At 36.5% G+C, this 13,507-nt stretch overlaps 1 protein-coding gene across 9 annotated transcripts in view; it reads left to right on the top strand.

The window, feature by feature from the left end:
* The window catches only part of LOC106829511 (cell surface glycoprotein CD200 receptor 1-like), a 38,257-nt gene that overhangs the window by 5,860 nt on the left and 18,890 nt on the right, over positions 1 to 13,507 (top strand). The gene's annotated exons all lie outside the window — the stretch shown is intronic.

The raw sequence follows: 13,507 nt of genomic DNA, 5'->3' as shown, positions 1-13,507 counted from the left end.
GCTTCTCCCGCCTTGTTGTCCTTACTGTTTGCATAATTTCTATTTTTCTGTCCATTTACTTTCAAACTGTCTGTGTCTTTATTTTAAAGTGCATTTTTGTAGTCATCATATCATGGGATCTTTTTATTTTTATCTTTCCTGACAATCCCTGCTTTTGTATTAATATAGAATATACTTATTGATATGGTAAAATTTACAGTCATCATTTTACTATTTGTTTCTCTGTTTGTCTCCTCTGTTTGGTGTTCCTTTGATTCTTCTCTCCTGGCTTCTTTTGAGTTAACTAATATTTTTAGCGACATCATTTTAACTAAGCTATTGGCTTTTCATCTGTGTTACTTTGCTTTATTTTTTCAGTATTTGATCTAAGGAGTAATTCCCCCTTCATCTCCCCACAACCCCATCTCTGGGAAACTTCAAATCTACTGCTGTTTCATAGATTTGCCTACTCTGGAAATTATATATAAATGGAATCATATATATGGTCTTTTGTGATTGGCTTCTAAGCATAATGTTTTCAAGGTCCATCCTTGCTGTAGCATGTATCAGTATATCACTCCTTTTTATTGCCCAATAATACTGCATTGTATGAATGTACAATGCTTTATTTACCCACTCATCAGATAATGGATGTCTGGATTGTTTCTACTTTGTGGCTATTGTGAATAATTCTGCTATGAACATTTGTGTACAAGCTTTTCGTGGATGCATGTTTTCAATTCTTCTGGATGTATACCTCAGAATGGAATTGCTGGGTCATATGGTAATTACATTTTTTAAAATTGAAGTATAGTTTATATACAATATTATGTCAGTTTCAAGTGTACAACATAGTGATTTGACATTTATATATATCATGAAATGATCATCATGATAAGTCTAGTAACCATCTGTCACCATTTAAAATTATTGCAATATTATTTACTATTTTCCATATGCTATATGTTACATCCCCCTGACTTATTTATTTTATAAGTGGAAATTTGTACCTCTTAATCCTCTTCACCTATTTCACCCTCTCCTCTGGCAACCACCAGTTTGTTCTCAGTATCTGTTTTGATTTTTTTGTTCATTTTTTTGTTTTTTTAAATTCCACATAAAAGTGAAATCACACAGTATTTGTCTTTCTCTGTCTGACTTATTTCACTTATCATATTACTCTCTAGGTCCATTACGTTGTCATAAGTGGCAAGATTTCATTCTTTTTTATGGTTGAGCAATATTCCATTTTGTGTATGTGTATATACATACACTCTCTCTCTCTCTCTCTCTATTCATCTATTGATGGGCACCTAGGGTTACTTCCATATCTTGTTATTGTAAATAATGCTGCAATGAACATAGGGGCACAAATATCTTTTTGAATTGTGTTTTTGTTCTCTTTGAGTAAATAGTCAGAAGTGGAATTGCTGGATCATATGGTAGTTTTATTTTTAATTTTTGAGGAAACTCTATATTGTTTTCCATAGTGGTTGTGCCAGTTTACTTTCCCACCAACAGTGTACAAGGGTTCCCTTTTCTCCACATTTTTGCCAACATTTGTTACTTCTTGTCTTTTTGGTGATGGACATTCTGACAGGAATAAGGTGATATCTCATTGTGGTCTTTATTTGCATTTCCCTGATGATTAGTGATGTTGAGCATCTTTTATTGTGTCCGTTGTTCATCTGTATGTCTACATACTTCTGTATGTAGTGTATTAGTTACAGACTAAAACTATCTATCGGAAAGAGAAATTAAGAAAACAATTCCATTTACAACTGAATCAAAAAGCATAAAATACCTAGGAATAAATTTAACCAAGGAAGTGAAAGACCTGTACTCTGAAAACTATAAGATATTGATGAAAGAAATTGAAAAAGACAAAAATAAATGGAAAGATATACTGTGCTCATGGATTGGAAAAATTCATATTGTCAAAATATTTATACTACCCAAAGCAATCTATGGATTCAATGCAATCTCTGTCAAAATATCAATTGCATTTTTCACAGAACCGGAACAAAGGATCCTAAAATTTGTGTGGAACCACAAAAGATCCTGAATAGTCAAAACAATCTTGATAAAGAATAACAAAGCTGGAGTATCACATTTCCTGATTCAAACTATACCATGAAGCTATAGTCATCAAAACAGTATGACACTGGCACTAAAACAGACACATAGATCAATGGAACAGAATAAAGAGCCCAGAAATAAACCCACACTTATATGGCCAATTAGTCTATGACCAAGAAGGAAAGACTATAAAAGGGGGGAAAATGCAATCTCTTCAATAAATAGTGTTGAGAAAACTGGGCAGTTACATGCTAAAGAACGAAACTGGGCCTCTTTCTGATACCATATACAAAGATAAACTCGAAATGGATTAAAGACTTAAATGTAAGACCTTAAACTCTAAAACTTCTAGAAGAAAACACAAGCAGTATGCTCTTTGACACTGGTCTTAACAATATCTTTTCGAATACCATGTCTCCTCAGGCAAGGGAAACAAAACAAAAAATAAAGAAATGGGACTACATCAAACTTAAAAGCTTTTCCATGGCAAAGGAAATCATCAACAAAATGAAAAGACAACCCATCAGCTGGGAGAAAATATTTGTAAATTGTATACCTGATAAGGGATTAACTTCCAAAATATGTAAATTTACTCATACAACTCAAAAACAAAAAACCAGACAACCTGATCAAAAAATGGGCAGAGGATATGAACAGACGTTTTTTCCAAAGATCTACAGGTAGCCATAGCCAACAGGTGTGTGAAAGGATGTTTAACGTCACTAATTAGTAGAGAAATGCAAATCAAAATTATAATAAGATATCACCTTACACCCATCAGAATGTCTGTTATTGGAAAGACAAGAAATAACAAGTGTTGGAGAAGATGTGGAGAAAAGGGAACCCTCATACACAGCTGGTGGGAATGCAAACTGGTGCAGCTACTATGTAAAACACTATGGATATTTCTCAAAAAATTAAAAATGGAAATACTCTCTGATTCAGCTGTTTTGCTTCTGGGTATTTATCCAAAGAATATGAAAACAGTAATTCAAAAAGATATATGCACTCCTATGTTCATTTCAGCATTATTCACAATAGCCAAGACTTAGAAGCAACCTAAATGCCTAAATGCCCATCAATGGACGAATGGATAAAGGAGATGTGAGATAGATATATATAGATACATCTATATATGTACACACACACAATGGAATACAACTTAGCAAAAAAAAAATGATGAAATCATGCCATTTGTGACAACATGGATGGACCTTGAGGGTATTATGCTAAGTGAAATAAGTCAGACAAAGAATTTTTTAAATAAACGGATGTTGAATTTTGTCAACAACTATTTCTGCATCTATTGAGATGAACACATGATTTTTATTCTTTATTTTGTTACCATGGTATATCACATTGATTGATTTGCAGATATTGAACCATCCTTGCATCCCTGGGGTAAATCTCACTTGATTATGGTGTATGATCCTTTTAATGTATTTTTGGACTCAATTTGCTAACATTTTGTTGAGGATTTTTGCATCTGTTGTCATCAGGGATATTGGCCTATAATTTTCTTTTTTTGTAGCGTCTTTGTCTGGTTTTGGTGTCAGGCTAATGCCGGCCTCATAGAATGAATTTGGAAGAATTCACTCCTCTTCAATTTTTTGGAATTGTTTGAGAAGTATTGATATTAACTCTTCTTTAAGTATTAATAGAATTCTCCTGTGATGTCGTCTGGTCCTGGACTTATGTTTGTTGGAAGTTTTTTGATTACTGATTCAATTTCATTACTAGTAATTAGTCTGTTCAGATTTTCCTATTTTTTCCTGATTCACTCTTGGAATGTTTTTAGGAATTTATCTAGTTCTTCTAGATTGTCCAATTTGTTGGTGTGTAATTGTTTGCAGTAATCTCTTATGATTCTTTGTATTCTGTGATATCAGTTGTAACTTTTTGCCTTTTATTTCTGATTTTATTTCTTTGAGCTCTCTCTTTTTCCTATCTTTTTCTTGAAGTTCTCACTGTGTTGCTCCATTCTTCTCCTAGGTTTGGTGAGCAACTTTATGATCGTTAGTTTGAGTTCTTTTTCTGGTAGATTGTTTACCTCCATTTTGTTTAGTTATTTTTCTAGGTTTTGTCTTGTTCTTTCATTTGGAACAAATTCCTTTGTCTCCTCATTTTGGCTAACTCTCCGTGTTTGTTTCTATGTATTAGGTAGGTCAGCTGTGTCTCCCAGGCTTGAAGGAGTGGCCTTATGTAGAAGGTGTCCTGTGGGGTCCAGTTGTGCAATTCCCCCTGGTTACCAGAGCCAGGTGCTCCAGGGTGTCCCATGTGGGCTGTACGTGCCTTCCTGTTGTGGCTGGGCCATGACTGCTGTGGGAGTACTGATGTACTGGGCTGGCCTGCAGTGTGGCTGGCTGCAAGGACTGGCCATGACAGCTTCAGGCTTCTGGTGGGTGGGGCAGGTCTCTGGTGCAGCTGGCTGTGAGGGCTGGCCAAGACTGTTGCAGGCCCTTTGTGTGCAGGGCTGGCCCCTTGGGGCAGGAGCCACTTTGGGAGGCACTCTGGTGCCGTCTAAGGCTGCCTTCCAGGTGTGGTGGGGTAGGCGGCCATTTTGGGGGACTGCTGGCTGCGGTGGACCCACAGAGGAATGCAAGGGTGGGATGAATGGTGTTAGTAAGGTAGACTAACCTTACTAACGGCACCAGGCAGTGCTGGGCCAGCTAGGTAAAAGGTGAGCAAAAAAAAACTCTGCCCACCAGTGCCTCTGTCCCTGGAAAAAGTTCCAACAGATCCCTGACCCTCTGGCACATGCCCTAAAATTAGTCAATGGGTCTCCTTCACGTGTGACCTAGGCACTTTTCAAACTGCTGCCTCTGCACAGGGTCTTGGAGAGAGTGAGTTTGTGCAAGTTCCCTTTAGGAGTGGAGTCTTGGTTACCTACAGCCCTCCAGCTCTCTTGGATGTAAGCCCTTTTGGTTTTCAAAGCCAGACATTGTGGGGGCTCATCTTTCCAGTGCAAATCCCCTGGTCTGGGGAGCCCCCAGTGTGGGATTCAGACCCCTTGCTCCTCAAGGAGGACCTCTGCAAGTTGCGATATCTCTCTCACCTGTGGATAGTCACTCTGGAGGTGTGGGTCCCAACCAGACTGAATCTCCACCCCCCACTCATCTCAATGTGGTTTTTTCTTTATATTTTTAGTTGCAGAAAATCTTTCCTGTCAGCCTTCAGCTTGTTCTCAGAGATAATTACTCTATACATAGTTGTAGTTTTGGTGTGTCCATGGGAGTAGGTGAGCTGAGGATCTTCCTACTCTGTCATCTTGATCCCAAGCCCAGGTAACTCTGCATTTTTTGAGGAACTGCCAAATTGTTTTCCAAAGCGTCTGCACCATTTTAAATTCTCACCAGCAATTTGTGAGGGTTTCGATTTCCCCATATCCTCACCAACAAGTGCTTTTATCTCTCTCTTAGATTATAGCCATCTGAGTGGGAGAGAAATGACATCTCATTGTGGTTTTTATTTGTTTTTCCCTAATGACTAATGACGTTGAGCATCTTTTCATGTGTTTATATGACATTCATGCATCTCCTTTAAAGAGCTATGTATTTAGATAATGTACTTTTTTGACCAATATTAAATTGGGTTATTTCTTTTTTATATTACTGAGTTATAAAGGCTCTTTATATACTTTAGACACAAGTGCCTTACCAAGTATGTGATTTACAAATATTTTCACCCATTCTGTGGTTTGTCTTTTGACTTTCTTGCTAACTTGTTTTGAAGCACAAAGTTTTCAATTTTAATGTACAATTTACTTTTTCTGTTGTCACTTGTGCTTTTGTGCATTATCTCTAAGGAGACTTGATCTAATGGAAAGTCAAAGATTTACCACTACCTTTTCCTCTAAGAGTTTTATACTTTAGCTCTTACATTTAGATCTATGATTAATTTTTGTAATAAAGGAGTCCTTTTTCATTCTTTTGTATGTGGATATCCAGTCGCTCCAGTACCATTTGTTGAAAAGACTATTTTTTTACCATTTAATAGTCTTGATACCTTTGTTGGAAATCGGTCGACCATAGACACATTGGTTTATATCTAGACTCTTAATTCTATTCCATTGATTTATATGTCTATCCTTATGTCAATACCACAATGTCCTGATAATGGTAGTAAGTCTTTAAATAAGCAAATGTGAGTCCTCCAACTTTGGTGTCTTTAAAGATTGTTTTGACCGTTCAGGGTCTCTTGCATTTCCTTATGAGTTTAGAATTAACTTGTCAAATTTTGCAAAAAACCAGCTGGGATTTTGATAGAGATTATGTTGAATCTGTAGATCAATTTGGAGAGTGTTGACCTCTTAACACTATTAAGTTTTCTGACTCCTGAACATGAATGTCTTTCCATTTATAAAAGATATTGTGCTTCAGTTCCAGATCACCACAATTAAGTGAATATTGCAATAAAGTGAGTCACACAAATTTTTTGGTTCCCAGTGCATATAAAAGTTATCTTTACACTATACTGGGGTCTACTAAGTGTGCAATAGCAGTATTTTGTTTAAAAATATATATACATGTATACAATTACATACCTGAATTAAAAATTGCTTTATATTTATTTTATTTTTCTTCATTGCTAAAAAGTGCTAACTCTCATCCGAGCCTTCAGCGAGTTGTAATCTTTTTGCTGATGGGAAGTCTTGCCTTGATACTGATTGTTGTTGACTGATCAGGGTGGTAGTTGCTGAAAGTTGGGGTGGCTGTTGCAATTTGTTAAAATAACACAACAATGAAGTTTGCTACATCAATCGATTCTTCCTTTCATGATATTTTTCTAAATTTTTCCAAAATTTTTTACTAAGTATTTCATTCTTTTTGATGCTATGGTAAATGGAGTTTTTTTTGAATTTCATTTTCAGATTGTTCATTGCAAGAATATCGAAACACGGTTTTTGTGCATTAGTCTCATTTCCTGGAAACTAGTTGAACTTGTTTATTAGTTCAAAAATTTTTAATGGATTCCGTAGGACTTTCGATGTAAAGATCATGTCATCTTCAAACAGAAATATTTTCACTTCTTTCTTTACAATCAAGATTGTCTTTCATTTTCTTTTCTTGCCTAATTGCCCTGAATGGAACTTCCAATAGCATATTGAATAGAAGTGGTGAGAGCAGACATCCTTGTCTTGTTCCTGATTTTAAAAGGAAAGCATCCAGTTTTTGATCAAGAATGATGTTAGATACGGGTTTTTCATAGATATAGTTGATCAGATTGAGGAGTTCTCTTCTATTCCTAGTTTGTTGAGTGTTTTTATTATGAAAGGTGTTGGATTTTGTCAAAGACCTTTTCTGCATCAATTGAGATGATCATGTGGTGGGATTTTTGTCTTTTATTCTATTGATGCAGTGTATTACATTGATTGATTTTCATCTGTTGAACCAACTTTGACTTCCTGGGATAAATCCCACTTAGTCATGATGTATAATCCTTTTAATATGCTACTGTGTTCAGTTTTCTAGTATTTTTTTTGAGGATCTTTGCCTCTATATTCATAAGGGATATTTGTCTTTAATTTTCTCTACTTGTGTTGTCTTTGTCTTGCTTTGGTATCAGGGTAATGCTGGCCTCAAAGAATGAGTTGGTAAGTCTTGTTTCCTCTTCTATTTTTTGGAAGAATTTGAGAATATTTAAGGTTAAATCTTTGGTAGAATTCACCACTGAAACCATATGGGCCTGGGCTTTTCTTTGTGAGAAATTTGAAAATTACTAATTCAATGTTTTTACTTGTTATAGGTCTATGCAAGTTTACTATTTCTTCTTGAGTCAATTTCAGTAGTTTGTGTTTCTTCGAATTTGTCAATTTCATCTAGGTTATCTAACTTGTTGCCATATAATTGTTCATAGTATTCCTTTATAATTCTCTTTATTTCTGTAAAGTTGTGGTGATGTCCCTTCTTTGAGCCTCTTGAATCTAAATTTATCCTTTACCAAATTTGGAAAAATTTTAGCCACTATTTTATCAAATAATGCTCTGTTCTCTTTCTCTCTCTGGTACTTGAATACACACGTGTTACATTTTTTTATGTTGTCCCACCAGTTTCTGAGGCTCTGATTATTTATATTTAATCTTTTCTCTCTGTTATCGACTGGAGGATTTCTGTTTATCTATCTTTAAGCTGGGTAGCTCTTTATTTTTTCATATTCATTCTGCTAAATTAAGTTTATCCAGTAAATTTTAATTTCGGATTTTGTATTTTTTTATTTCTAGAATTCTCATTTCTTTTCTAAAATTGTGTTTTATATCTCTGCTGTGATACCCTAATGCTTTCTTTAGTACTGTCATATAATTCTTTGGGTACTTGAGCATAATTAAAATCCTTTAAGGCCTTTTGTCTGCTAATTATTACATTTAGATCATGTCAAGGACAGTCTCCATTGTCCTTTCTCTTGAGGTTATAAATTTTATCTTGACCATTGTTAATGATATATAGTAGAGGTTCTATTTCTGTTACATTTCTCTGGAGAGTATTGGTTAATTATTTTTGGCAGACAGTTAACTTGGATTAACATAAACTGCAAATTCTCTCTTCATGCTTTGGGCAGCAACTCAAATTCCAGACCACTTCTCTTAGTCCTAAGCTTAGCTTCTTAGATTCTACCCTAAACATATTTAGGTTATGGGTTGGCTAAAGATTTGGGCAGAGTTCTTGCAAAGAATTTGGGGCTTCCTCTCTTTGACTCTGTATTTTCCAAAATTTATTTTCATATTTTCTAGTGATTTATGTTTTTCCAACCTTTGCCCTCTGGTTCTTCAGTCAGTAACACTGCAGGTTTTCTATTAGAGCTTAAGCATTTCACCTGGTGAAGACTTGGGCCTGCCCACAGGCCAAAGGTTTTGAAAATAGGAAATTCACTCAGTGCTATTTTCTTTTTCCAGTTGTTGACTCCCCTTCTCCATATACAGTCTCTTGATTGCTCTCCAGTGCATTCAAATAGTTGTTGTTCGCATTGTGTCCAGAGATGACAGTTGGTATGTATAGAAGTGTTGGTCCTTTAGAAGTTACTTGGCCATACACAAAAGCAGACCGGGTAGTCATTTAAATCTAAGACTTTTAGCTGCTCTGTAACTCAGTTTTAACTAAATTGCTTTTTCTTAGTGGTGTTGGGAAATACAGTCTTTGGAAAAATAATTTGCATATATTGTGATATTTTAAAGAATATGATCACTCAAGTCAATAGGATAGACTCAGAAGAGTTAACTTCTCACTGTTTTATTGTTTAAATTTTACATGTTATTTTATCATTATTTATTACCCCAAAGTGCTTTTTGTATCTTGGAGTGATGTCAATGATCCATATTCTGAAATTCTTCTCCCTTTCTCCTATCCTCTACATTTGTGCTTGTCACTGTAGTTTTCCAGTATGGAAAGTAGAGGATCAATGGGTGAATTGAACTCTGTTGTGTTCTCCTAATTTGACTAATTTTTTTTGAGAGCATAATTTATTGTTTTTTTTAAAAAAGTCCTCTTTTATTTTTTTAAACATCTTCAACAAATTTATTTTATAACTTACATTCAATAATTTCAACATCTGAATATCTGATTCATTCAATAATTCCAATCTCTGAAGTTCTGAATCTTATTCTTCTCTTTAGGAATGAGAAAGGGCAGCCAATAAAAGGGTGTGTTATCTCATTTTGTGGTTGCTTATTTCTTCCTGTGTTTTGTAATTTTGGAATGTGAGCTCATGATTATGTGGCTTTGAGTCTGAGAACTGGTTTGAATATAGAAACTTGGCGAAGGATCATGATTTTCCATTATGGTAACTGATCTAAGCCTTCACTCACTGCTATGGACTGAATGTTTGTATCCTCTCAAAATTTGTATGTTAAAACCCTAATCCCCAATGAGATGGTATTTGGAGATGGAGCCTTTGGAAGGTAGGTAGTTTACGAGGGAGGAGACCTCATGTTGGGATTAGGACCCTTATAAGAAGAGACACAAGGGAGCTTCCTTCCTCTCTCTGTCACCCTCTGCCCCTCCCATGTGAGGATACAATGAGAGGGCAGCTGTCTACAAGCCAGGAAGTAGGCTTTCACTAGACACCAGGTCTGCTGGTGCCTTGATCTTAGACTTCCCAGGCTCCAGAACTGTGAAAAATAAGTGTTTGTTGGGGCTGGCCTTGTGGCATAGTGGTTGAGTTCACACGCTCCACTTTGGTGGCCCAGGGTTCACAGGTTTGGATCCCGGGCGTGGACCTGCACACTGTTCATTATGCTATGCTGTGGCACATCCCACATATGAAATAGAGGAAGATTGGCAACAGATGTTAGCTCAGGGCCAATCTTCCTCACGAAAAAAATTAAAGTGTTTCTTGTTTAAGCCATGCAGCAGTCTATGGGATTTTTGTTTCAGCAGACAAAACTGACTAAGGCACTACTTACCCTTGATTTGGTGATATAGGGAAAACCATGCCCTATTTGGCCGTCCTTCTATCTCATCCTTAGTATTCGCTACCCTAAGAATACTGGGGTTTATTTAACTTTCACTACAAATCCTTCAGGTCAGAGTCTCTTAGTTGCCATTCTAGCCTTGTTGCTGTTTATGATAATTATATCTACCTTGCCTCTGACTGTTAAGTGCTGTTACCTTGTCTCTGGTATTACAGAATCCTATCATCTCCATTGTCACTAGGGAGCTCACTTCCATGACAACTTCTCTTACTCTCAATCCTGGCCTACAAAGGACAACACCCTTGAGCTTCTCAATGATGCCAGTGCTCTCTTCCCTCCTTGCCTTTTAGTAGTGCATTTATTATTTCTTTAGGCAAGCAAGCATCCTCTGGAAACTCTGGAGAATATGGTCAGCTTGTGGCTTCTCTGGATTATATCCATTCTAGCAATATTATCATATTGGATAAAAATTCAAGACCAAACTAACGCTTTAGATATCTTACCCTACAGTATACCAAGGCAATTCTGGCAATAATTTTCATATAGTGTAGGCTACCACTTGGTCCATGTCTCAGCCCACCAAATGAATGAACTCTTAGAGTCCTTTTTGATACCTCAGTCTACAGCACTGAATCCAGAATCTCTGTTTAGTGGACCCATATCAATAATTTTAGCCTAGTCTAATTTTATATTCCTCTTATCATTATTCCAGATCTTTAGTATCCATTCCCACACTTATTCTCCAGATTTATAACTGTATAAATTGGCAAAATCATATAATTCTTTTGATGTGTAGAGTACTTCCCGGTGAGTCACACTCTGTACCTCACTCTTGGGATCCTGCCAGGGTCTTTGTGTCTAGTTATAGGCATAGAAGCAAAGAGGAGTAAGGGTGGTAGGTCTTGAGGAGAACAGCAGTCTTTTAAGGTAACTACCTCAAGGGAAGAGATTATAATTTCTTCAGGCAAAGCAGGATTAACCTCTTCAGGAAGAGGGAGAAGGGCTGCTTCAATGGACAAAGAAGATTCAGCAGAATTTAGGGGTTTGATGCCTCCAACTTCATTGGAATCTGTCCATATATCCCCATTCTAATTTTCAAAATCCCATTCCTCCCTCATCAATACCTTCACTTTAATAGAAGATGCTCTGCAAGGTTTGGAATTCATCTTGTAATTCAGCCACTCACAGAATAAGGTCTGGTTTTACAGAAATCTCAGCCCTGCTGTTACAGGAGATAGGGTGTCTTTCAGAGCAGACATAGGAACTTTCTGGTCATTTATGTATGCAGAGCTTGAGCTTGGAATTTGGAGCCCTGAACTCATTCTTCCCCCACCCCCTTTCTCCAGTGCAGTTAGGAGAAACCAGCCAATTTCATTATACTAAAATATTCTAAAGTAACAAATACATGGTCACTCCAGTGCAGTTAGGAGAAACCAGCCAATTTCATTACACTAAAATATTCTAAAGTATCAAATACATGGTCACCCAGAACTTCATAAGTATATGATTAGGAGTATCCAATGGTGATATTTTGCATATCTCTATTGCAACATCATGCCATGGACTATCAGTGTCCTCTTTACCACTAGAAATAGTAATTAGTGCTTTTAAACATAGCTAAATTAGAGAAACAATTCCAGAAAACCCTGAACTCAATTCATAAATCTCATCCATAAGATCCTCTTCCTCTGGACCTACTCATTGGGTACCACTCATGGTACCAAAATCCGTATCAGTCAGCATTCTATCATAGGAAATATGTATATGTACGCGTGTGTGTATGTGTGCATGGATGTATGTTTTTTCAAGGAATTGGCTTATGTAATTGTGGAAGCTGATAAGTTTGGAATTTCTAGGGCAGACCAGTAGGCTGGAAACTCTTGGGCAGGAGCTGATGCTGCAGTCTTGAGGCAGAATTTCTTCTTCCTTAGGGAAACCTCAGTTTTTACTCTTAGACCCTTTAACTGATTGGATGAGGCCCATCTACTTTATCAAAGATCATCTCTTTTACTTAAAGTCAACTTACTGTAAATGTTAACCATATCTACAAAATACCTTCACAGAAACACCTAGATTAGCATTTGATTGAGTGATTGGGTACTATAGCCTAGCCAAGTTGACACATAAAAACTAGCCATCACAGGAGGATATGCATTATTTTCTGGAGCATATGGGATTTTTACCAATGTAGACCATAAAATGGGCCATAACACAAGTCTCAATAAATTTAAGCTCATCTGGGTAATGAAAAAAATAAGGCTCTAGGTTTTTGAGATCAGCAAACTGTCTCATGGTTTCCTCCTCCCTTGTCGTTTTTGGCCTGGGGGAATTTGCCTTACTGTTTTGCAAGTTCAGCGATGCATTCGAAACAGGGATTGTTATAGTTCATTCAACACTTCCATGTATTTTTTAGTGGGAGAGATTTAGACTATCTTTCCCACAATAGTTCTGGAAATGGAACTTGACTCCTGGGCCCTGCAGTGTAACCTCTTTCACTGATTAAAGATAGGTATGGCTGGCAAAAGACTAGGAGGGCCTGAGCTGTTACAGTAACATTAAATGAATCATTTATCCATAATTATGTAAAGAAATTTCGAAAACCTGATTTTACCTAGAAAACTTTTATGTAGTTATGGTACCACTTCTGATTTCTCTCGAATAAAGATTTTTATGATTTGTTGTGTGATGATTAATTTAAGGAATTGAATTTTTTTGTGGTTATCTTACATGAAATCGGGAGAGTCTGCTCTATTTCAGTGAATAAAATTTCTTATTTTTTCTTTATATTTCTTCTCTAAATATTCTCTAGCTTCAGGTAATAATTCATGCCTGGTGACACAACTAGAAATTTAGAGCCAGATGATACCACCTTGTGAAGATAAAGTGCCCACTTACTTATTAGCCATTTCTGCAGGAGGGAGGGTTGGATCATTGGCATAAATATTTATGTGATCATTTTCCCTGTGCGCAATTGTAATAGACATCCCTCCACACACTAGTGCTTGAAGACCTTGCAAGAGTCTAGTTAGCCAATTTAATTCAATA

This window comes from Equus asinus, chromosome 5 (assembly GCF_041296235.1).
Source record: "Equus asinus isolate D_3611 breed Donkey chromosome 5, EquAss-T2T_v2, whole genome shotgun sequence".
Classification (NCBI taxonomy): domain Eukaryota; kingdom Metazoa; phylum Chordata; class Mammalia; order Perissodactyla; family Equidae; genus Equus; species Equus asinus.
The sequence above is the reverse complement of the archived record's forward strand: the minus strand, read 5'-3'. Positions and strand labels throughout refer to the sequence as shown.